The sequence below is a fragment of the Bos indicus x Bos taurus genome, chromosome 28 (genome assembly GCF_003369695.1).
Source record: "Bos indicus x Bos taurus breed Angus x Brahman F1 hybrid chromosome 28, Bos_hybrid_MaternalHap_v2.0, whole genome shotgun sequence".
Lineage (NCBI taxonomy): Eukaryota > Metazoa > Chordata > Mammalia > Artiodactyla > Bovidae > Bos > Bos indicus x Bos taurus.
The window spans coordinates 33129063-33153783 of record NC_040103.1 but is presented as its reverse complement, the minus strand read 5'-3'; the positions used below and the strand labels follow the sequence as shown (position 1 = coordinate 33153783).

The window sequence follows — 24721 nt, the reverse complement described above, 5'->3', positions numbered from 1 at the left end:
AGCCCCTGGTGGGTCTGGTTCTGAGACCTGTGCTTTCGAACCAGAGGGCGCATCCTGTCCTTGGCCTGCCGCCTCTGCTTTCTTTGAAGATGTGGCTGGTTTGGTCCTTTCCTGGCCCAGAGAAAAGGGTACTGTTCTCTCCACTGGGCAGAAGGAGGGTTTTGAAGCTGGCTCTGTGGAATGCCCCGGCCCTCCCTGAGGGGTGACTCACGGAGCCACAGGGAGAGCTGGCTTCCTGATGGCGCTCACAGCTGCTGGAGCCCCCAGACAGCCTTGCTGGGGGCTGTGCTGGGGTCTGAGAGGTATCAGCAGCCTGCTGTTCCCCACACCTGGCTCATCCTCTCTCAGTCTGCGATGCAAGGCCCCGCTTGGGCTGGGAGCCCATGACAGATGCAGTTCCTCTTTGAAGTGCTGGACCGAAGAGACTTCCAAACAGGAAGCGTGGCCCAGCGGAAACCCACGCATTTTTAAAGGTTGTCCTGCCTTTGGAGGAAGGTCCCCGAGAAGGGCTGGAATCATGAGGGTGCTTAGTTATCTGGCTCAGCTCCAGGGAACCCAGGATATCAGTTATGGTCTCAGCAGAAGTCCTGCCACCTGGGCAAAGCTGGAGGGCAGCCCGCCTGCCCCACCAGGGTGCCGGGCCCTCATCCTTTTGATCCCTGACTTATTAATGAGCTTTGATTGCTTGTTGCACGCCTACTGCATATTCACTAGACACAGTGCTGGATATAGATCTATATCTATAACTATAGAATATATAGTCTAAATATATATAAATATATATTTGTGGCATCCCACTCCAGTATTCTTGCATGGAAAATTCCATGGACAGAGAAGCCTGGTGGGCTGCAGTCCATGGAGTCTCAAAGAGTCTGACATAACTGAGCGACTTAGCATAATATAAAATATATAAACACATAAGAAGGATATGTATTATTAATTAATATGTATTATTAATAAATATATGTTGATATATTATTAATATACATTCTTATTAATTCTTACACCCTGGAAGTAGAGGCCGTTTTTATCATCTAAGAACCTCCTGTGAGCTTTCCTTCTGTGAGTGTTGCAAAGGTAAATTGTTGAATGAATAAATGAACATGGGCCTTCAGTTCTAACCCCTTATGGAGATACAGAAGATCCCTGTGATGAGAGCACATGCCCACTGACAGCCTGTCTGAGCTCCGCTTGGCTGCTTACTGGCTGTGTGACCATGGGCAAGTGTCTTGACTTCTCTGTGCCCTTGGTCCTCATCTGCAGAACGGGAGATATTCGTACTAGTTGTGAGGATGAGAAGGATTACAACCCCCTTGCCAAGCATTTCTTATCATTTTTATCTTACAGCTCAGGAACTTGAGTTTTTGGAGGGTTAAGTAACCTGCTGCAGTTTGTGCGGCAAGTTTAGATTATAAGCAAAGCAAACGAAAGAGGAGGCAGGTCTGCAAAGCCGGGACGGTGTGTCCTCTGTGGCAGCTGCCACTCCTCTGACTAGATTGATTCTCAGCTCCTAAGTCAGAGGCTGAGAGGTTGATGTTCCAAAAGTCCACCCTCCCGGACAGAGACTAACGTGCTGTTCATGGGTTGACTGGACGTTTGAAATGAGATGCTGGCCTTGGAAGGGATGAGGGAGGGAACACTTAACTCCCAGGTTTGGGGAGGGGAGGGACTGTGCTCATCTCAAAGAATCAGACCCCTCTCTTATTTTTCAAGGGCCTTGGGGTGGGGGACAGCATCCTGAAAATCTGACCTGCTGCAGCAGAACTAGGCTTTACAGGCTTTGACCTACCTGTAAAATATCTGAAGGTTTCCAAGTTCACACTGACTCTGTGAGCAGGCAGCCCTGGGTTAGCGTGGACTGGAGAGGCAAGGAACGCATTTGGTTGGTTCTCATTTTTATTCTGTGGTCTCTGATCTTGAGAATACAGAGTCCCTACCCCCTGGCGTCCCCTTTCTCTTCGTCAACAGTGACATGCTGTGTCCACATTCCCTTCTTGGCGCCGTCCTAGGGTATCGGGCACACAACAGTGTCTGCCTCTTTTCAGAATAAAAATTATACCCCTTATTTTTCAAAAACAAGAGGGGTATAATTTGTGACTAAAACCAAGGTGCTCAGACTGTGAAAATATCTGTTGCTTGGATATTTCTGTGTCGACTGAAAGTGAAAGTGAAGTCGCTTAGTCATGTCCAACTCTTTGGGACCCCATGGACTGTAGCCCGCCAGGCTCCTCTGTCCCTGGGTTTTTCCAGGCAAGAGTACTGGAGTGGGTTGCCATTTCCTTCTCCGGGGGATCTTCCCAAGCCAGGGATCAAACCTGGGTCTCCTACATTGTAGGCAGATGCTTTACCGTCTGAGCCACCAGGGAAGCCCTCAATTAGAGAAGTCATTTCTAGCTCAGATCTGGAGAAGAAACTATTTGTTAGTGAGAAGCCTTTTGTGAGTGTCTTCCAGTGAGAAACAGGACCAGTTGAGCAAGTATGGGCAAAGCCAAGTCTCCTTAATTTATTCATTGACTCTTTTTTTTTTTTTTAGGCTAGAAAACAATCACATACTTTTGGCCAAAACCAGCCCTGGGGCAGGAATCCAACAAAACATCATACTAATTAGATAATCTAATTTCCAGAGAGAGACCCCAGCTCAAACTACTGCCTTGCTAGCAGTGATGCAGAGATGACAAAAGGATCAGTGAACAGAGGCCCATCATTCCCTTGAAGTTCACATGGACCCTCACCAAGGTTAGGGCTTGGCCGGAGCTTCACCTGAGTTTTCTGTGTGTGTGTGGGGGGCGGTATCTGTAATAGTGAGAAATACCATGCTTAGAGGAAAAAGTGCTATAAACTGGATGACTGAAATAAATAGAAATTAACTTTTTCATAGTTCTGGAAACCAGAAGTTCAGAATCAAGGATTTGCAGGTCTGTGTTCCTGAAACCTGTAGAGGAGGCTCTGTCCTCTCTCTCTAGCTTCCAGGGTGGTCATCCATCCTTTGCATTCCCTGGCTTGCTGCTGCAACACGCCAGTCTCTGCCTCTATCCTCGGGTGGGCTTCTTCCTGTGTCTCTGTCTTCTTAGGGCCTCCTCCTCCCTGTTTTACTCTCTCCTCCTTCATAAGGACGCACATGATATTGAATTAATGACTCACTTGGTTACATCTCCAAAGACCTTATTTCCAAATAAAGTCATGGTCACAGGTACTGGGGTTTAGACATAAACATATTTGGAGGGGAATGCAGTGCAACCGATTATGTATAGACGCCTTGCCTGAACACTGAAGAGATGGATCAGGCTTTCTCCTGCCAGTGTGAAGAAGTGAACAAGCTGGGGTTCTCCTGGGAATCAGGTTCCTGGAAGGAGGAGAAAACTGCAGGTAGAGGACTTAAGCTCTGAATGTCCTTTTTTCCAGATCTGTGTTTCCCTAGATGGGTTCTCCAGACTAGCAGCATCTACATCAGCTGAGAACTTGTGAGAAATGTCAGTTCTTAGGCCCCACCCCAGACTTCAGTTCAGTTCAGTCACTCAGTCGTATCTGACTCTTTTTGACCCCATGAATTGCAGCACGCCAGGCCTCCCTGTCCATCACCAACTCCCGGAGTTCACCCAGACCCACGTCCATCGAGTTGGTGATGCCATCCAGCCATCTCATCCTCTGTCGTCCCCTGCTCCTCCTGCCCCCAATCCCTCCCAGCATCAGAGTCTTTTCCAATGAGTCAACTCTTCGCATGAGGTGGCCAAAGTACTGGAGTTTCAGCTTCAGCATCATTCCTTCCAAAGAAATCCCAGGACTGATCTCCTTCAAAATGGACTGGTTAGATCTCCCTACAGTCCAAGGGACTCTCAAGAGTCTTCTCCAACACTGCAGTTCAAAAGCACTTCTTCAGCGCTCAGCCTTCTTCACAGTCCAACTCTCACATCCATACATGACCACAGGAAAAACCATAGCCTTGACTAGACGAACCTTTGTTGGCAAAGTAATGTCTCTGCTTTTGAATATGCTATCTAGGTTGGTCATAACTTTTCTTCCAAGGAGTAAGCGTCTTTTAATTTCATGGCTGCAGTCACCATCTGCAGTGATTTTGGAGTCCCCAAAAATAAAGTCTGACACTGTTTCCACTGTTTCCCCATCTATTTCCCATGAAGTGATGGGACCGGATGCCATGATCTTCGTTTTCTGAATGTTGAGCTTTAAGCCAACTTTTTCACTCTCCACGTTCACTTTCATCAAGAGGCTTTTGAGTTCCTCTTCACTTTCTGCCAACCGAACCAGAAACTCTAGGGTGGGGCTCAGCCACCTCTGTTGGGTGGTTCTGATGCTACAGTTCAAGGGTTATTCTTGTATGTTTTTGTCTTTTGTTCTTACTGCAGTGCTTTCAGATGGGGCTGCCTGTTAATGCTGGAAGATGTTTTGGGTTAAAGTAGATATTAATAGTTTGGAACTTCCTAGCGGTCCAGTGGTTAAGACTTTGCCTTGTAGTGCAGGGGGTGTGGATTTGGCCCCTGGTTGGGAAGCTAAGATCCCACATGCCTTGGGGTCAAAAAACCAAAACAACTGATATTGTAACACATTCAATAAATACTTTAAAAATGGACTGTGTTGGGACTTCCCTGGTGGTTCAGTGGTTGAGAATCTGGCTGCCCATGCAGGAAACGTGGGTTTGATCCCTGGTCCTGGAAGATCCCATGTGCTGTGGAGCAACTAAGCCAGCAAGCTGCAGCTACTAAGCCCATGAGCCTAGAGCCTGTGCTCTCTGCAGTGAGAGAAACCTCTCTCATGCTCTCTGCATGAGAGGCCCGCACACCAGAACTAGAGAGTAGCCCCCACTTGCCTCAACTAGAGAAAGCCCATGTGCAGCAATGAAGACCTAGCACAGCCATAAATTAAAAAAAAAAAAAAAAAAAGATTCTCTAAAAAGAATGATTTATGTCAAAAAATATTTTTTTTAAATTTTTTCTTAGATAGTTAACTATTTATTTTATATAATATTTATTGGGTATTTATTGTATATGAAACACTATTGTACATCCCTGGTAGAATGCAAAGATGAATGAGGCACAGTTCCTGTTCTCAAGGATTGGATAATGTATGTGGAAGGGGGTGACGGTGGAGACTAGAAGCTAGAAGAGTTTGTTAAATATAGTACTTCAGTCCAGTTCAGTTGCTCAGTCATGTCCAGCTCTTTGTGACCCCATAGACTGCAGTGTGCCAGGCTTCCCTGTTCATCACCAACTCCCGAGCCTACTCAAACTCCTCGCATCAGTGATGCCATCATATAGGTGAACCAGCCTCAAAATCTGAAATGTATGTTTTGCTGCGGCAGTGTTGATTTTGTTTTGGTATGAGCCATTGTATAGTTCTATGGTCTAAGTCAAACAAGTTCTGTGACTAGCTCTGAGCTTTTGATATGCTTTATGCACTGAACATTGAAAATTTCCAGGAAAGGAAACAGTAGCATTTTCAAATTTCATTGATAAAAGAAGTCCTTCTGTACGGAGTATCCCATTGGATTGGCATTCTGTAGAGTACGCACTGGGAAACACTGCTCCCGTCCACATATGAAGCCATTCAGCAAACTTTTTATGAATCATCTTCTAAGAACCAGGCCCTGTGTTGGGGGAATAGAGCAGTGAAGACATAGTTTCTCTCTCCATGGAACTGAGAACTTGTGCTGGAGCTGGCAGACTGCAGGCTGTGGGCCAAGCCTGCCCTGCCGTCTGTTTTTTTTAATGGCCTACTAGCTCAGAAAGGTTTTTACATTTTTTTTTTTTTTGAGCTGAAAAAATTTTTAATAAAGGATATTTTATGAAATGTGAAAATTCTATGAAATTCAAATTTCAGTGTCCATAAATAAAATGTGATTGGAACACAGCCACTCTTGTTTGTCTGTGTTTTATTTCTGACCACTTTTGTTCTGTGATGACAGAGTTGATTAGTTGCCAAAGAGATTTTAGGCTCCTGCAGAGCCTGAAATAGGGCTTCCCAGGTGGTGCTAGTGGTAAAGAATCCGCTTGCCGATGCAGAAGATGCAGGAGACATAGGTTCAATCCCTGAGTTGGGAAGACCCCCTGGAGAAGGAAATGGCAACCCACTCCAGTATTCTTGCCTGTGAAATCCCATGGATAGAGGAGCCTGGTGGGCTACAGTCCACGGGGTAGCAGAGTCAGACAAGACTGAGCACCCATACGTCCAGAGCCTAAAACATTCGCCAGCTGACCCTTTACAGTTGCCAGCTCCTGCTCTGTGGAAGCACAGAGGCTGTGAGCAAGTATTTGTGGATGCCTTGAATGTTCTGGAGGAGGAGTGAAAGCGCCACGTGATTAAAGAGCTTTCCTCACTCAGTGGAGGTGGAGGGGCCATTAGGGAAGGCTTGCTGGAGAGAGAGCTCATGTCTGAGTGGGAAGTCTAGAATATGACTGGGTGGAGAAGGTTGTTTCAGGGAATGGTACATGCAAATCCATGAGTCATAAAGGAGACCCACTCATGGAAGGAAGGGAAGAAAGTCCAGTATGGCTGGAGAATAAGGAAGGTGAGGGTGAGAATGGTTTCATATGTGGATCAGATACAAGGCAAAACCCAGACATCCAAGAACATCCCTGAAGGCCATGCTGAGGAAGCTGAACTTGACCCTGAGAGCAGTGGGGAGTCATGGAAGAGTTTAAGCACAGGGATGATAGAAGTGATGTCAACTTTGCGAGATCTCTCTGGCTTAGTGTGGAGGATGGATGGGCTGCTAAGCCCCTTCAGTCGTGTCCGACTCTGTGTGACCCCATAGACGGCAGCCCACCAGGCTCCCCTGTCCCTGGGATTCTCCAGGCAAGAACACTGGAGTGGGTTACCATTTCCTTCTCCAATGCATGAAAGTGAAAAGTGAAAGTGAAATCACTCAGTCGTGTCCGACTCTTAGCGACCCCATGGACTGCAGCCCACCAGGCTCCTCGGCCCATGGGATTTTCCAGGCAAGAGTACTGGAATGGGGTGCCATTGCCTTCTCTGGGAGGATGGATGGGGCACTGGAGCAAAAGCAGATACTTTATTACTAATTATGAAGCCTAGCAGTCTGGGGAGAGAAGGTGTGGGTAGAGGGAAATGCGTGACTGGAGGTGCAGAGGCTTTCTGTGATACTCCGCCTTCATGCTGGACTCTGGGTGCTTCGTGATGGCCTTCTACACAATGGGCCTGCATCCTCTTAGACCCTGACTTGTCAATGAGCATTGATTGCTTGCTGCACGCACTACATATCCATTAGGCTCAGTGCTAGATGTAGAGATATATTTATCTTTATTTAGAATATAAGTTTTTATAGATGTAGTAATTAATAAGAATATACATATTCTTGTTATATATTGATATTTACAGATGTAGGTATGTATTTGTCTAGAATATGTATTTATATTCTATAGATACAAGAATTTATAATCAATATGTTTTATAGAATATATTTTAAAGAATGTATAATATATATTTTACAGAATATATATATATTCTGTGAAAGTGAAAATGTTAGTTGCTCAGTCATGTCCAACTCTTTGCAATCCCATGGACTGTAGCAAGACTGCTCTGTCTGTGGGATTTCTTAGGCAAGACTACTGGAATGGGTTGCCATTCCCTTCTCCAGGGGATCTTCCTGACCCGAGGATCAAATCTGGGTCAGCCACAGTGTAGGCAGATTATTTACTTTCTGAGCCACCAGGTATGTGCCCCTATATATATTCTATAGATATGAAAATTAATAAGCCAGGTTTCTGACCTCAGGATTCTTAATTGGAAGGGATGATGGATGCTTGAACATATCGAGGGCTGATAACCAGAGGAACAAATAGTACTGTGAGGGGACAGAGAGTAAGGTTTGAGTGAATATCATTGAGAGGTGTTAATTCTTATTAAGAGATCTGGAGAGGCTTCATGGTGGAGGTGCCTTTAAACAGTTTTGAATAATGTCCTGCATTTGGAAAGAACTGTAATTAGTCCAAGAGGACCAAAACAGTGGACTTGTGACAGTATGAGGTATTTATACAGCAAAGGGCGCAGGAAGCAGTGTGGCTGGAACGAGTGATGAGTGGAAGCTTATGGAAGGTGAAGAGGGGGTCCTGAGGCTCCTGATCTGGCATGGGACTTGACCTAGTCTTCTGACTGATTTAATGTTCTTGCCACTTTAATCAAGGCTGTGCTGAGACCATGAGCAACTCTCAGGAGTAAATCTGCAGGGCAAGAGAAGACTCAAGGGGTCCTGCCTACCTCATTTCATGACCTCCTGAGGCAAGTATAAACAATAAAACACACCCCCTCCCCATTGCCTTGTTTATAGGCTCAGACCCTGTATCCAACAGCAGACTGTTGTATTATCAAGTCCTCTGGGGTTCCTAGCCCATTCATCCCATGGCTGTGTGTTTCTGACTTCTGCTTTGACTTTGACATTCTTCTTCTGGGTGGTGCCTGCCCCTCAAAACTGTGAGGTTTTTTTTCCCCAAAACAAATAACTTTTTACTGAAGTATGGTTGATTTACGATGCTGTATTTGTTTCAGGGGCTTCCCAGGTGGCTCAGTGGTAACGAATCTGTCTGCCAATGCAGGAGATGCAAGAGGTGCAGGTTTGATCCCTGGGTCAGAGAGATCCCCTGGAGAAGGGAATGGCAACCCACTCTAGTATTCTTGCCTGAAAAATTCCATGGACAGAGGAGCCTGGTGGGCTGCAGTCTACGGGGCGGCAAAGAGTCGGACACGACTGAGCGTGCATGGATTAGTTTCAGATGTTTAGCAAAGTGATTCAGTTACAGACATTCACAAGTGCATGTCTATTCATTTTCAGATGGTTTATTATAAGATATTAAACGTAGTTCCCTGTGCTGCACAGTAGATCATTGTTGTTTGTTTTATATGTAGTAATGTGTGTATATATTAATCCCAAGCTCCTAATTTATCCTCCTCTTTCCCCTTTGATAACCGTAAGTTTGTCTTCTATGTCTGTGAGTCTTTTTCTGTTTTGTACATTCACTTGTATATATATTTTTAGAATCCACATATGAGTGATATCATATTTGTCTTTCTCTGTCTGACTTCAGTTATTGTGATAATCTCTAGTTCTATTCATGTTGCTGCAGATGGAGTCACTTCATTCTTTTTTATGGCTGATTAATGTTCCATGTCCGTTATCCATTCATCCGCCGATGGACATGTAGGTTGCTTCCATGTCTTGGCTGTTGTAAATAGTACTGCTGGGTACATGGAGGTGCATGTATCTTTTTGAGTTAGAGTTTTCATCTTTCCTGGATATACGCCCAGGAGTGGAATTGCCGGATCATATGGCAACTGGAAGTTTTTTTTTTTTTTAAGAAACCGCTATACAGTTATTTATAGTGGCTGCACTGATTCATATTTCTACCAACAGTAGGAGGGTTCCCTTTTCTCTACACCCTCTCCAACATTTATTATTTTAGACTTTTTGATCATAGCCATTCTGACCAGTGTGAAGTGATACCTCATTGTGTGTGTGTGTGTTTTATCATTTTTCTAATAATTAGTGATGTTGAGCATCTCTTCATGTGCCTGTTGACCATCTGAATGTCTTCTTTGGAGAAATGTCTATTTAGGCTTCTGCTCATTTTGGGGATTGATTTGTTTGTTTTTTTGATATTGAGATGTATGAGCTATTTATATGTTTTGGAAATTAATTGATTGTTGGTCGCATCACTTGCAAATATTTTCTCAAATGATGCAACCGGCAGGGCTTTTAATGAGGTTTTTCTTGGTTCTTGGCCCTGTTTTCAGGGCTGTGACACAGGGTTACTTGCAGTTTGAGTCTCGAGTCTCTGTCATGTCCCATAAGATACTTAATAAAGGTGGGTGATGATGGCAGGCCCCTTAAAAACAGTTTGGCTGATTTATTTTTAGATGTCTTTTCAAAATTGTGAAATGAAACAAATATACAGAAAAGTGTATAAAATACGAAAGTACAACAAAAAAGTGAATGATCATGAGACAATCCATGTAACCAACCAGGTCAAGGAATAGAATGCTGCCGGGGTCCCCAGGAGCTTCTGCGCATGTCCCTTCTCCTTACCTGGCTTCTCACCTCTGATGCATCAGTGCCGAGGAATGCTAGTAACAACTCTGTCTGTCCAGCTTCCAGTCAGAAAAGCAGCTGCAGAAGGAGAAGAAAAACAGAACCTTGGTATTCAGGCAACAATCTGACCTTTCTTCAGAGCAGCCCACACAGAGGAGGTCTGGTCTCCGTGAGTTCCAGGGGCCAGGCTGACAGTTGTTATGGAAACATGGGGCTCACAGGATGGTGGCTCAGGTGATGGCCACAGCACTCAGCCAGGGGCTCCCATGCTGTAGGGCTCTTGTCTCATTGCAGTTTTTATGTACTTCTAACAAGAAGCTCCTGAGATTTAAAAGAAGATTCCTCTCTCGTGTTAGCTTCCTCCCAGCATCCTCCTGATCCAGCCACACTTCATTATTGCAGATGGAGCACTACAGGAGGAAGAGAATGCTGCTGTTGATCCAGGGGAGACTGTGGGTCCTTAGGCGAGAATGTGGCAGAACTAAGTAAGAGTTCAGTAATCATTCATTAGCAAACATGACGTGCAGGTTTCAGACAGCTTTGCAAGCTGGTTTTTCTAACAATTGTCTTGGGCCCCTCTCTGATTAGAGTTTGTGTTTGTGGAAGGATGCCCATCTGAACAGGCATAAGGGGAAAAGCAATCTCCATCAGAAGAGAAGGCTGAAAGGCTTCTAGGAGAACGGTGTGTGTGCCTTTTGAGATTTCAGTTCTTGAATCACTCACCCCAGTAGCTCTTCAATATTTATAATGGGTGCACTGCAATTAGATTTGCAAATTCAGAAAATTGGGGGGTGGGGAGGGCTCCTGTGGGGAGGGAGGCCCCTGTGTTTGCAAGTACGTGGGTTGCATGCACTTTGCTTTGGCTTCCTGTGGACTCTATTTCTGACTTCATCTTTGGGCTAGACCTGCTTCTTTGTCAAGTGTGCCCTCCTGACCGAGGTCTGGAGACAGGGGAAGGGTGTGGGTGCCCCGGGGGCAGCGAGCCGCCACGTCCAGACGCTCGGTGTGCTCTGTCTGGGTGGAAAACCTCATCTGAAGCCAGACTGAATCACACCAGTTTCTAAGACATTCTTCAACCATGTTAGGCAAAAGAGTCCCCCGCTGACAAGCCGGGATAGAAGGAAACCTGATATAATTTTGGAAAAACCTTCTTCGAGAAAGAAGGTTCTCACAGCTGCTGAGCCTCTCCCCGACGTCCAGGGTTGGAGGGGTCCCAGGCCACAGGGAGGAGATTGATGGGTCCAGGGGTACCAAGTGGAGAGTGGAGGCTTTGCAGGGCTGGGGAGCTGGTCGTTCCCAACTCGCAGTAGAAGGAGAAGGAGAAGCAGTTGTCAGAACACAGTAGAAATAGAAGAACCCTCCCCTCTCCCCCGGCTGTTGAATTATTGTTATTATTTCACATTAACAGCCAGGCCAGACTCTCTTGCATTTGGCTGCTGTGTTGGAAATCCAGATCCAGGCTAGGGTTGTGGGAACCCAGAAGCATAGGAGGCTGGAGTTTCAGAGCCCAGCCAGGCTTCCGAGGCGGGTGCAAGCTCAGAGCACAGGGAGACAGGCCTCTCTGCAGACCCCCAGCAATCTGCTCCTGGGTCCTCACACTGTTAACATCACTGGGTCCTGAGTGTATCTGTATGCCTGATCACCTGGCCATCCCTCTGCCTCCTGAGGTCTCTCTGACTTGCTGGGCCTTGGTTTCCTGAATGGGGGTCATGTTTCCCATTGGGAAAGGCTCTGGTGCAGGGGCAGTGGCCTTTATTGCAACAGCTCTTTTGACCTGAAGCCAAACCCTATCCAAGTTCAGCAAACGGAATAGGTGGAAAAATATTCAGTCGGTGAGGTCTATAGGCACATATTGGGTTAGGTCCTAAATTGTGGTGGAAATTTTCCTGGAACGGGGCAGATCCTTTTGTAAACAAGAACATTCATCTTTTTTTGACTGACGTGCCTAGTGAGGCATGTGCCTCTCAGAAGCCCCATGACATGTATTCTTGTTTGGGATTCGGTGTTTGTATTTGAAAATGTAGCTGCTCGGAGGAACATCAGTGTGGGAGCCAGCAGTCCTGTTCAAGCTTCAAGTCATGGAAACTGGCCTGGTTGGGCCAGGATGTCAGTGGTGCCCGGGGAAGGGCCTGCTTTTCCAACGCCTCCTAAGCCGTGTTTTACTTTACTCATTCAGCGTGCATACCTGCTCATCACTTGCTGTATGCCACACACTCTGGATATCTTAAAAAATGGACCTTGACTTCAAGGATCTTTCAGGCTAATTGGGGCATTCTGACATGCATGGATGAGAAGACAGCTAAGGCTGCCAGCCAGGGCCCGTGCGGTGTTGAGAGAGAGTGGATTGTGGGCACTGGGGTTAGGACATGGAGGGCTGTCTGTCATCCGGAGATGGCACCACGGGGCTCCTGGGGCTTGATGGAGCAGAATGAAGATGGGCGGAGAGAAATGCAGAGGGCATTCCTGGGATGGGAATAGCTGTAGAGGTCACGAGGACTGGGTCCTCCCAGAGAAAGCTGGTGGGGGAGCGGGCTTAGTTAGGAGTGGGAGGGCAGCTGGCAGGCCTGAAGACTGGGTCTTGGGGATATGGAAGGAGCAGATTTGGCCAAGGCAGTTCCCTCCTGGAGCTTACCCTCTAGTGGAGATGGGTGGGAGCTTACCCTGTCATGGAAACTGAAGGGGAGTAAGTGCCCCGGGTATAAGGTTGGGCAGTGGTAATGGCTATGAGGAACAATGCTGCAAACTAAGGGGATGAAAGGAATTGGCTTCCCTTGGCATTCCCAGGGACTTTGCTCACCAGTCATTCACCTTTTTCCTCCACGTTGCTTTTGTCTGTTGACTTGGAGGGCATTGTTCAACCAGCCATCAGCAATTCATCCCACTTGCTCTCTGATGGTAAATACTTTCTTTCCAGATGCCTTTTGAATGATGGTTTGGGGCCACAGAAACAGGGTCCCTGTTTCCAGGGAGATTGTTTAGGTTCTGCGTGTTTCCTGCTGTAGAAGCAGGGGGGGGGGATGCTAAACTCAGAGTGGGGCTGGGAACTCAGGACTCCATGGTAGGGCCCTGAGCCCTGAATACTGATGCAGTCCCTTCCCTCCGCTCTCGGGACCTGCTTCAGCTGAGCTGTTAGAGCCCTGAGGGACCTCATCTCCATCCCTTGGGTCCGATCTCTCCTGGCCCCAAGGCTGTCCCTGTATGGTGTGACAGACACACCCTGGGTTCCTGGTCACTATGACCTCTCTGGGCCTGAATTTCCCATCTGTAGCATGAAGACTAGGGGAGTGGTCCATAGTTTCCATTGGGTACTCAATAAACTTTAAAAATCATAGAGCATTTCAGAGGGTTGCCAGCTTTTTATTTTTCAAGCAAGAAAGAACCTGTCAAATGCCAGCTCTAGATTGTCATTTCATTCAAAGGGCATGTTAATACCCAAGCAAGGAGTGATGACATGTCAGAGAAAAGGATATTTCTCCCCTGGGGAGGAGTGTTGGGTGTTTTTCACTGGCACACACACACACATTACACTGAGCTCCTGCTTTCCACTTTAAACTCCATCGCAGTGCAGCGCTGCTCTGTGGCCCAGTGGGTGGGGACCACGGGACCAGAGCGCCGGAGAGCCAGCCTCGCAGAATGCTTTGCTGTGGGGAGCCAGATCCTCTTCCTGATGTTCAGTCTGCCACGGTCTCCCTTCCTTCCTCTACTTTGCACCTCTTGACCCTTCCACTGTCTCTCTCAGCAACTCCTCTCTCAAAGTGGGGATACTCCAAACTGCCCTGGGCTGCTTTTCAGGAGCTGGGAGAGGTGGAAGAGAGGAGGAGCCCATGACCTCCCTAACCAGATGATCTGGTCCTTCAGATGTCAAAACTCCACACCTTTGGATGGGATTCAGTTGTTTCCCAATCAAGTTCACATTCTTGTTTTTATTCCATTTGCCTTTTTTCTACTCACATGGGTCATAAAAGTTAACTGGGCTATGATATGGAGATTTCTGCCTTCTTTTGTGAAAATGAAGGTTTTGGATTTCCTCTGGGTCTTAGTTATCCTTATCCAGTCTGTTTTGACTAGAAACAAAGCTGGCCTTTACTTTGGTGAAGAAGACAGAGATGGGGTTTATTGTCTAGAAAAATCTGGATTCCCATCCTGATGGGCCCTCTGTTAGCTATGGAACCTTGGGCAGGTCATTGTCCAAGGTCACACAAGTGCATACTCTGGCACTTAGTTGATAAAACTGTTCACTGCGTTCTCACCACCTACTTTGCATTCATCATCACAGTTGATCCTTGTAGATATTCTCTGAAGAAGGTGTTTGTACACCTGTTGTTCAGTTAAGGACACTGATGCTGGATAAAGTGGAGTGACTTGTACTGGGTTGTATAGCTGATATGAGGGGAAGTCAGGAAGTGGATTCTGGGCACAAGGATCCCCTGTGCCTGCCACACTTTTTGTGCTGTGTCTTAGCCATGGGGGCGGGGGGCGGGTCTACTCAGTCTTTTAAGTGAACAAGCTGTGTTTCCTTGAAGAAGTTTCTACCCTTCTATGACCCTAGGCTTCTTTCTAAAGGGAAGGAACCAGCCTTATACATGTTCTCAGGTCCCTTACGGCTCTGACATCTACAGATCTAGACTCTGAGATGCACTTCATTAAAAAAAGAAACACATGTTTTGAAGGGGTTTGAGTGCTCTCCATGAAACAAGAAGTCCCTCTGGATTGCCTTCCCATACAGTACCAGATTCTTCCTACGTGGAAAAGGGATTTGTACTGAGCATATAGGCCTTGGTGGGATTTATAAGACTGTACTAACCACAGCCCTGCAGACAGCCTTAGTGCCTCAGTTGCTTATCTTTAGAATGGGCATAATGGTGCCTAACTTACAGTCTTGTTAACAGGATTCACCAAGCGAATACAAGGCATTCAGAAAATTGTGTATCTATTATCAATCTTTCTGAGTATCTGGTCCTGCCTCAGACCTGCCTTCTCTGGTTACAAGCGATTCCTCAACTGGAAAACAAGTGTGATCTTTGTCTTCTGACTTGAGCCCCTGTGGTGGTTTTCTTGTGCCTGTGGTTCCTGAGTCCTTCTCCCAGGACAGGGCAGGCTGCCCTCAGACTGGTATGGTAGCTCAACCGCCGTGTCTTTGCATGTGAGCAGGCTGTTGTGGGCTCAGCCCGGCCGCTCTGGCTGAGAGGTCAGAGCTGAGGTCTCTGCTAATCCAATTCCAAGTCTCTGAGGTCCAGAGAGTGAACTCTGGACTGTCACTTCTCTGTCCCCATTTTGTTAAACTGATTGATTGAGAAGGAGATCGTTATTTTGCAAACATGGTGTATAGGCTGAGATGGATGCATCAGTCTTGAAAGTTCAGGGTTGACTCATTAATTTTAAGCAACAAGTGTGGCACGTCTCACCATGGGATGTAGTGTCTAATGGGTCACTCTATTCCCTAACTGGCACCCTCTCCCGTAGACCATTTTTCCAACACCCTATCCATACATGGCTGATTATAACCAGATGTCTGTACTACACAATTCTGTTGTTTATAAGCCATAGGGTATAAGGCAGTTGTTTCAATGCTAGTAATAAGCAGCATTTTATAAGGAGATTCCATCTCTTCTTGGTACATTTTGCCTATCCTGAGGCAGCAAGGAAGAGGGGAAAAAACATGGCCTTTGGTCTTAGAATAGACTGGATTTAAATTTCACCTCTGCCACTTAAAAGATGAGTGTTGTTGAAAATTACCCATCCTCTGTGAGCCTCATAACATTCCTACCTTGCAGGATTGTTGTGAGGATTAAATAAGATGGTCTAAGACTGCCAAGGAGAGAACATGGCTGGTAGAGACAAGAAGAAGTCAAAGATTTCCTAACAGTCAGTTGACCCTCTCAGTCCCCAGGCAACAGGTGGGCGGTGCTGAACGGGAGAAGAGCCAGTAAGGACCCCAGTGCTTCCCCAGCATCTCACACTGCTGGGACACGGGGAAGCGCAGGACTCACGGTCCAGAGGCCAAGGTCAGGCGGTTTCAGAGCTGGACAGAACCTTGGGGAGTGTTTCCATGGCCCCTTTGAATTGGAAGCAAGGAAGCCTGAGGCACAAAAATGGTAAGCGACTTGTTAAAGAGCATCCGGCCCTTTTCTGCTGCCACCCTTTCCCTTCCGTGACCACCTATGTCTTCACACACTGCGCAGGTGGACTCCTAGGAGTGTGAATCTGGACAGGGTACCTGGGAAGCCAGAGCTAAAAATGCCCGTGACGATGAGTTATCTTACAACCAGCAGAGAGACCCAGGCAATGCGATGGTTTTCTGACATCCCAGAGCAACTGGCCTTGTCCGAACTTCTTTTTAAGCTCCTGAAGGCTGTTTCTGTGGACATGCTGCTCCTTCCCTGGACATGTAACCTGTAGTTAACAGACACAATAGCTGCTGCATCGGTTGAAGGTGGAAGTGTTAGTCTCTGAGTCATGTCTGACTCTCTGCGACCCCATGAACTGCAGCCAGGCTCCTCATGGGATTTCTCAGGCAAGAGTACTGGAGTGGGTTGTCATTCCCTTCTCCAGGGGATCATCCTGATCCAGGGGTCAAACCTGGGTCTCCTGCATTGCAGGAAGATTCTTTACTGTCTGGCACAAATGTGGTGCCCCATATACATCTGGGTCCTGGGGGGCTGATGAGGCTACAAGGTGCAGGGGAGCTCCCTCCTACCCGGGGCAGGTTGGATGATTAGGACTTCCCAAGGGCAGAAACCAATCCTGCCTCGTCTCCACCCCCACCTGCCCAGTCTCAGGTGCCCACCTCCTTCCTCCTCTCTCTTTGCAAAACCCTATGAAAATCCGAGCTGGTGGTGCCCACGTTATGCTTTATTTGCTTGAGCTGCTCGAGGTATTCAGCCTAATCCCTAATACGCAGGATTATTGGTACCTGGGAGAATCCTGCGGCTGGGCCACCCTTCTAGAATGTGAAGGAGGCTGTAGGGGGCAGCAGGAGAGGGTGGGAGACAATTTCCTCTTGAGTTGTTTGGAAGAAGTGGGAGTGGCTGGAGGGCAGATCTCCAGCCTTAGGCCTGGTGAAGACCTGTGGCAGAGGGACGGGATGATAGTCTGTGAGGGTGTCCTGGAGCCCTGTGGGTTTATAGGTGTGGATGTTCAGGCATTTCTGGGTCTTGGGCCAGGCTGTGGCACAGGATGTCAGCACATTGACCATGAAACAGAGCATCTTATAAAAGCTAAAATGGGCCTATGGGTTTTTACTCAGTAGATTTCAAACTCTTTTTTCTGCAGAAAACCCCTTCACTCAAGTGCAGTCTAGCCCAGAACCTTAATAGGTGAAAATGCTCAATGTCGTGGTGATTTGATTTTCACAAGGCCTGGGGGCCTTGCCTTCTTGGCTGCCTCTTGCCAACACCCTAAGGTACCTGATCAAACACACAATGCTGGCCTTTAGGGGACAGAAAAGTGTGGATCTAACCTACCGCTCCCCATCGTCTCCCAGATGGGGACTCTGTTTACTTTGCTTAGAGAGGTTGGGTGGCTGGTCAAGGCCACACCTCCTGTGCCTGGCGAAGCCAGGGCTAGAATACAGGCTTCCTAACTCATATCCCAGAGCCCTTGGCCTTGCTGTGCTGTGCTTAGTTGCTCAGTCGTGTCCAATTCTTTGTGACCCCATGAACTGTAGCCCTCCAGGCTCCTCTTTCCATGGGGATTCTCCAGGCAAGAATATTGGAGTGGGTTGCCATGCCCTCCTCCAGGGGATCTTCCCAACCCAGGTCTCCCGCACTGCAGGTGGATTCTTTACTGTCTGAGCCTTGCTACCATCCCTCTGACAGGAGACAAGGATTTCTGGATTCCTACTTTGTGCTCAGCTGAGGGCAGCTGCCTGCCAGGCTGCTGGCTCAGTTTTCCTTTGTGAGAGAGGGCATGGAGGGGCAGAGGACTGCTGCTGGGGAAGAGTGAGGGCGGGGGTTCCAGGCAGACTGAAGCAGGATCCATCAATGCAGGCTCAGGAGAAATGGCTTTCTGATGTCGACCAGGGAAATGCGAGGATGAAGTGGGATTATGAGACGTGAGGGGAGGGCAGATGGAGGTTTCTGGGTCCTCCCTTCCCCCACAGCCTTCTGGATGTTGAGCACCCAGGAAGTACTCCATAGCACCAGCCCTGGACAGAGAGAGGTCCAGAATGGGACTCCCAGGGATGGGAAGTGCTCTGGTCCTGGACAATGCCCCGCCCCAGAGGCTCTCCAGGCCTGGCAGCATCAGGCCAGGTTGCCCTATTAGGGATGCAGACTGCACAAGAGAAGGTGTCTCCTCCTCTGGCAGCATTTGCATAGAGAACCTCAGTGCTTAGCAGGAGGGCTCGCAACCTGTCAACTCAGCCACCTTTATTTCCCATCTGACACTCTGCTCCATGAAGGGTGATTTAGGGCTCCAAGCTGGTTCTTGGCCAAGAAAGGAACCATGTTCCTCTGTTCTTGATTTAACCGTCCTCTTAAGGCACAGGAGCCTTGAAGAAGGGTCTCTGTGGTACACGCAGTACCCAGACGTCGGCCAAACTGAGTGTTCTGATGGTAACAAACCTCTCCTGGGCCCTTCGCAACAGTCCATAATCCTTCCGCACACATTATCCTTGAGAGGAAGTCAGCTCAGGTGCTTGTCTCTTTTTGGTGTCAGACAGCTGGGTTTAAATTCCGACTGTATCTTCCTGGGCCAGCTGATTAAGCCCTTGTCTGCAAATGAGTGCATTGAAACCTGCCTTGTAGAGTCATGGTGATGATGTTTAGAAACAGTGGTATTGTTTCTGAGTATTATCGTCCTTACTTATTAGTAATATTATTTGTTCTAGATATTGTGCTTGCTGATGACTGACTTCCCATCTGCTACAGCTCTCCCTCTGTCCCTCATTTATCTCCTTCTGGCCTCCCTCCCTCCTTCCCTCCCCTCTCCCTTCAGCCTTCCTTCCTACCTTTCACCAAGGTGCATCAAGTGCTTACTTACTGAGCTTATAATGTTTCATTGTTGAGGACACAGCCGTGAACAAAAGAGACAGAAATGCTTCCCTCGTGGAGCTTGTAACCAAGTCATGATTGCAGTGTGCCAGCTACCAGATGGTGGAGGAAATCCTCGGGAAGGCAAGGGCCGTAGATGGGGGTGATGGAGTAGGGGACTGGTGGGGGGGTGGGGTGTCACCTTCAAGGGGGTGGCAAGAGAGTTCTCAGTGATGGGTTGAAGATTTGAATGAATAATAAGGGAGGGAGCAGCCGTGGCTATCTGGGGTGGGTGTTGGGAGTCAGCCAGTGCCATCAGCCCCAGCTGGTAGTGGGCCTAGAACCTTCTGCCAGCACAAAGAGGCCAGTGAAGCTGAGCGAGCGAGGGGGTGAGTGGGAGGCTTGTAGGATGACGGCAGAAGCGGGCCAGATCGGGTGGGTTGGACTGTGTGACGTCTCTGACTTGTCCTCTGAGTGGGATGAGAAGGACTTACGTTTTGAAGCATAGCTTTTCTCCCTGACAATCACTGGTTAAACAACTTCCTAGATCCAACTGAAATGTTAACTAAACCCAAGACAGACTTGGAGCTTTGCAGTGGGTAGGTGGCCTCAGCAGGGATGAGCAAGGGGACTCTGGAATTTTCCTCCCTCCCCGAGGCAGTCAGCCAGCAGGTGTGGTGCCCAGGGTGGCCTTGGCACCTGGCACCTAGAGGTGATTGAGTCCAGCTAAGCAGAAGCAGGTGTGGCCGAGGCTCCCAGGGAGGGTGTGGCCAGCACAGCAGGCCAGCTGGCAGGACCTGTCAGTGCCAACATCCTGTTTGTGCCCAGGGAGATAACCAGGCCCTGCCCGTGATAGGCGGGTATCTGAGAGTTGAGCCTTGATGCCATCCTTGCCCGCCCTTCATAAAAAAGATGAAGGAACTTTCAGAAAGTGCTGGATGCCGCCTGACCAGATTATATGGCAGGACACATCCGTGTTTACAGAAGGGGTTTTGAGAAATGAAATGGCTTGTCCAAGGCCATCCAGAAAAGCTGGACTTGAGGATCTTTTGATGCTCAGAGCTCTTCTTACCACACAGAAGACTCAAGGCTCCCAGTATACTGGGTTCAATGTGGGAAGGATGAGAGAGAGACAACCGGGACCAGAGGACCAGAAGCAATGGGGTCCTGGGATTAGCTCAGGCCTGCTCTCCCTTGCTGGGCCTGGGCAACTCCCACTGCTGGGGAAAGCTGAGCCCCTTGAAGATGAGAAGTGTTGCCCTGTGGGGCCCCCACATCAGACTAGGTGGAGATTTCTGCAGTCCTAGGAACACGAGGACTCCAGATTGCAGGCTGGCAGGGCAAGGATCTGCTTGGGAGTGCTGGGTTCCCTGGGCTAGATGCGGCAGAATCATCCTGTCAGGAGCAACAAGAGGGAAGGGAAATAGAGCTAGCTGCGGGGTGTGTCTTGGCTCGGTGGATACGGAGTGGGGCAGGGTGGCACTGGGCAACGGCCCGTGGACCATCCCCACCCCCCAGGCACTCTGTGTTCTCATCCATTCCATGACGGGGTTGGCATCCAAAGGCACGGCTGAGGTCCCTTGTCAGGCTTTGGTCTTTGACCCGATGGTTTGCGGGAAATGCCCAATCATCTAACAGATACGTGCTTTGGACAGTGAATATTGTGCGGGTGACTGTGGTCCAGTCAGGCTGTTGGCCGCAGGGGGCATAGGAGGGGTGAGGCCGCGTGCCCAGGCCCAGGCCATGAGAGCTGAGAGCTGCCTGTGTGGGCGTGTGATGGCAGGGGGCTGCCAGCTACTCTGTTCCCCAGGGTCCCTCCAGCCTCCTGGAGGCAGCCTGCCCTGTCCTTTAGTCCAGGCACTGAGATTAGAACTGCCCTGTGTTGCCCCCAGAAGCTGTGGCTTCTTTTACACAAGACTCTGGTGGGAGAAAGGGCAAAAAGGAGCCCCTTCCTTGGGTCGGTGGGGGGTGTGTGGCTGTGGCCTGACCTCCACCTTCCAGGACACCCCCAGGAACCACCTGGTCTTTTTTTTGTTTGTTTTTTGCTTCTCCTTCCTCCTGTTTCTCTCTTCCCGCCAAGGCACCCTTTTCTTCATTCTAGAAAATCTCATGATCTTTCTGAGGCTAGGGTAGTTGGAGCCTGTAGCTGGCGGAGTTCTCTCTCTTACACACACATTCACCACCCCTATCATACTCCACCCCACCTCACCATGATTTCTTGGAGGGGGAGCAGGGATCAGGGCCAGCTCACTCCTGACACCAGGGGGAGCCTGTCTGGCCCAGCTTGAGTCCTCCTAGCAGAGGGACTGGGTCCTTCTCTGCAGTGGCAGGTGGAAGGCGTGAGGATGGAAGGACACCCACTCTGCCGTTCAGAACAAAGCCCCATTCCCTGTCGTGGAGCACAGGAGAGAGAGCAGTGTCCTGGGACCCAGGGGCCCGCCTCTCTCTGGTCCTCAGTTTCCTCATCACAAGGGCGGTTGATCTAACGGAGCGTAGAGGGATCTGAGAGGTCACTGGGTCCGGGGCTGCCTGTGTAGGAATCTGGGCTTCCGCTGTCCCGGGGGAGTGCCACACAGCTCTTGCTGGAACCTCCACAAGTTGGGTGCCTTATCTCCTGGGGGCTCATTTCCTAGTTCAAGCCTCATAGCTGTTAGAACCTATACTGGTTTATCTTCTGTAATTATTAAGTTTTCACTATGGTCTGGTGTCCCTCCCAGGGCCTCCAATTGATGCTTTAGTTTTGAGTGCACTGAATACCCTTGGAGCCAGCCTGTCCCGTCAGCGGGTGCTCAGCCACGCCAGCTCTAACTACCACACCCCTAGCCCTGTGCTAACTGCTGTGCACTGCTTATCTCACATAAGCTTTGCCACCGCCTTCCTGGGGTCTGCCGGGCAGTCCCCATTTTACACGGAGGAAGGCTGAGACTTGTGGGCTAACATGCCCGAGGTAGCCAGCTTTATGTGGCAGAGCAGACCTAAGTCCAGATGGGTTTGCTGGAGTTCTCAGGCTCTGTGACCTTTCCCTTGATAAATACCTGCTCTCCATTGGCCTGTCTGTAAAATGGGGATAATTTCACCTGCCAGGTCTAAGGAAGATAATGCAGAGAAGACACTTAATTTTTAGTTTCCGCCACCCAGCTCTGGCTTGATGAATGATGGTCAATCACTATTGTATTGGACTCTGCTCCTTACCATTCCGCTCCCCCCAACTCCCACCCCTATACGTACCCAACAAGGCCACTTCTCTGGGCCTCTGCCCCCTTTCTCTGGAGCAGGGATTATACCTGCTCTTGAAGCTTTGGCCAGAGTGAGGTCAGAGGTGCAGAAGGACTTTCCCTTCAGGCCAAGGACACTAACCTGGCAGCCTAGAATCAGACTTTGTGGTGTTCCCATCTCCCTGCTCCCCCAACCATCGCCCCCTCAAGTCCTGTCTCCCACACGTAATTATGCTCACAACATGTAGTGTAAGCAAGTAATAATGAGACTATTATCTCCCTTTAGTCTGTGTTTTTCCTTTCATATCATAAAGTAATTAAAATAATGAATGCCTTGTAAAACAATAGGTAAGCGGGCTGGCATGAGAGCGTTATCTGCCGTATACCTCTTGTGCCGTGAATTATTGATGCAGTGAAACCACTGGGTCTGGGGAGGACTCCCTGCCTCCCAGCATCTTGCATGCCGATTGCCTCCTCCAGAGTCAGCCAGTGGCTGGGGATCTGTACCCCAGGATCGAGGAGCAGAGAGCTAGCTAGTCCTCCAGGTCGTGGCCCTGGACTAGTTCAGAAATGTCTCTAGGAGGCACTGCTCAAAAGGAGACACAAGCCTCTAATCTGAGGACCTTGCCCTAATCTCTTCCCTGTGTGGGCAGAGGGAGAAGCTGGGATCAAGCTGGGGGTTAAGATGCACATTTCAGTTCACATCAGGGCAGGGATGATCGAGTCAGGCCAGAGTGATTAGAAGCAGTGGTTCTCACCCTGGGGTTCCCAGACCAGCTGCATCAGCATTCTCTGGGACTTGTTGGAAAGGGGGGTTTGGGAGTGGGGCCCACCACTGTAGCTGCACCGGGCCTGAGTTGTGGCACAGGGATCTTCCGTCTTCACTGTGGCATGAGGGATCTTTAGCTGGAGCACGTGGGGTCTAGTTCCCTGACCAGGGATTGAACCGAGGCCCTCTGTGTTGGGAGTGTGGACTCTTAACCACTGGGCCGCCAGACGAGTCCCTCAGCACTGTTTCTCCACAAGCTCTCCAGGTGATACCCTTGAAGTTTAAGAACCACTGCTCGAGGGTCTGTGGTTCCAGGAGGCACAGGAAGCGGTGAGAGTAGATAATAAAACATGTGCTGTCGTGTGCCGTTGGGCACTGTTTAATCCCAGCAACACCTAGAGGGCAGGCAGTCTTCCAAAGAAGGCCCGTGAGGCAGAGTGGCTGAATCTACACCTTCAGTTACTAGAGGTTGCCCCTGGATCAGGGTCTCTGTCTCCTCCTGGGCACCCACCTGTGCAGCCTCCATATGGCCAACACTCAGGGCCCTAACAGGCCATTGGGATTGGCCTCAGGTGGCTTGGGTAGCTGTCTCCAAAGACATCATCAAACAGCCCCCAAATATACCCACCCTGTGCCCCCACCCCAGGGCTCCTTTTGGATCGTTCCCGTGCTGGGGAGCCCAGTACACTTGGAAATTAAGCATGAATGCCTGGTATAACTGATGCTCAGTCTGTCTTCCCAACGCCCTGAGTCAGGGGTGGCTGGCGGGGGAGAACCAAGCGTCAGGAGCAGCTTCCTGCCTGCCTACAAGTCCCCAGGAGGATGACTCATTCAGTGCCTCCCAGCTCTTCTTTCCTCCCTCTGTTCCACCCCCTCACCACAGACAAAGATTTTTACCTCTGCCTTCGGGTTTTCCTCCTCACTCCAATTTACAATGATCCCCAGGGTCAGTTTGTTTTATTAATGGATTCTAGCATTTTAAGAGACACAGATGTATAGAACAGTCTTTGGACTCTGTGGGAGAGGGAGGGGGGGATGATTTGGGAGAATGGCATTGAAACATGTATAATATCATATAAGAAACGAATTGACAGTCCAGGTTTGATGCAGGACACAGGAAGCTTGGGGCTGGTGCAATGGGATGACCCAGAGGGACGGTATGGGGAGGGAAGTGGGAGTGGGGTTCAAGATGGGGAACACGTGTACACCCGTGGCGGATGCATGTTGATGTATGGCAAAACCAATACAATATTGTAAAGTAAAAAAATAATAATAATAAATAAATGATGAACATAATTTTGCTGACATCTTTTTGAAACATCTATGTCTGCAAAAATAACCTTAGTGGTTATTTGAGTAGGGGGCCTAGTTAAATTTAAATTTTAATTTAATTTTAAATGAATGTGTTTTAAGTATAAGTATTCCCATGCAATATTTTGTTGTTATTCAGTCCCTAAATCACGTCTGACTCTTTGCAACCCCGTGAACATGCAGCACACCAGGCTTTCCTGTCCTTTACTATCTCCCTGAGTTTGCTCAAACTCATGTCTGTTGAGTCAGTGTTGCCATCCAACTATCTCATCCTCTGTCGCCCCCTTCTCCTCTTACCCTCAATCTTTCCCAGCATCGGCGTCTTTTCTAGTGAGTCAGCTCTTTGCATCAGATCAGATCAGATCAGTCGCTCAGTCGTGTCCAACTCTTTGCGACCCCA

General features: G+C 48.7%; 1 protein-coding gene across 1 annotated transcript in view; it reads left to right on the top strand.

The window, feature by feature from the left end:
* Nucleotides 1-24721, top strand: part of KCNMA1 (potassium calcium-activated channel subfamily M alpha 1) — a 771888-nt gene that overhangs the window by 199900 nt on the left and 547267 nt on the right.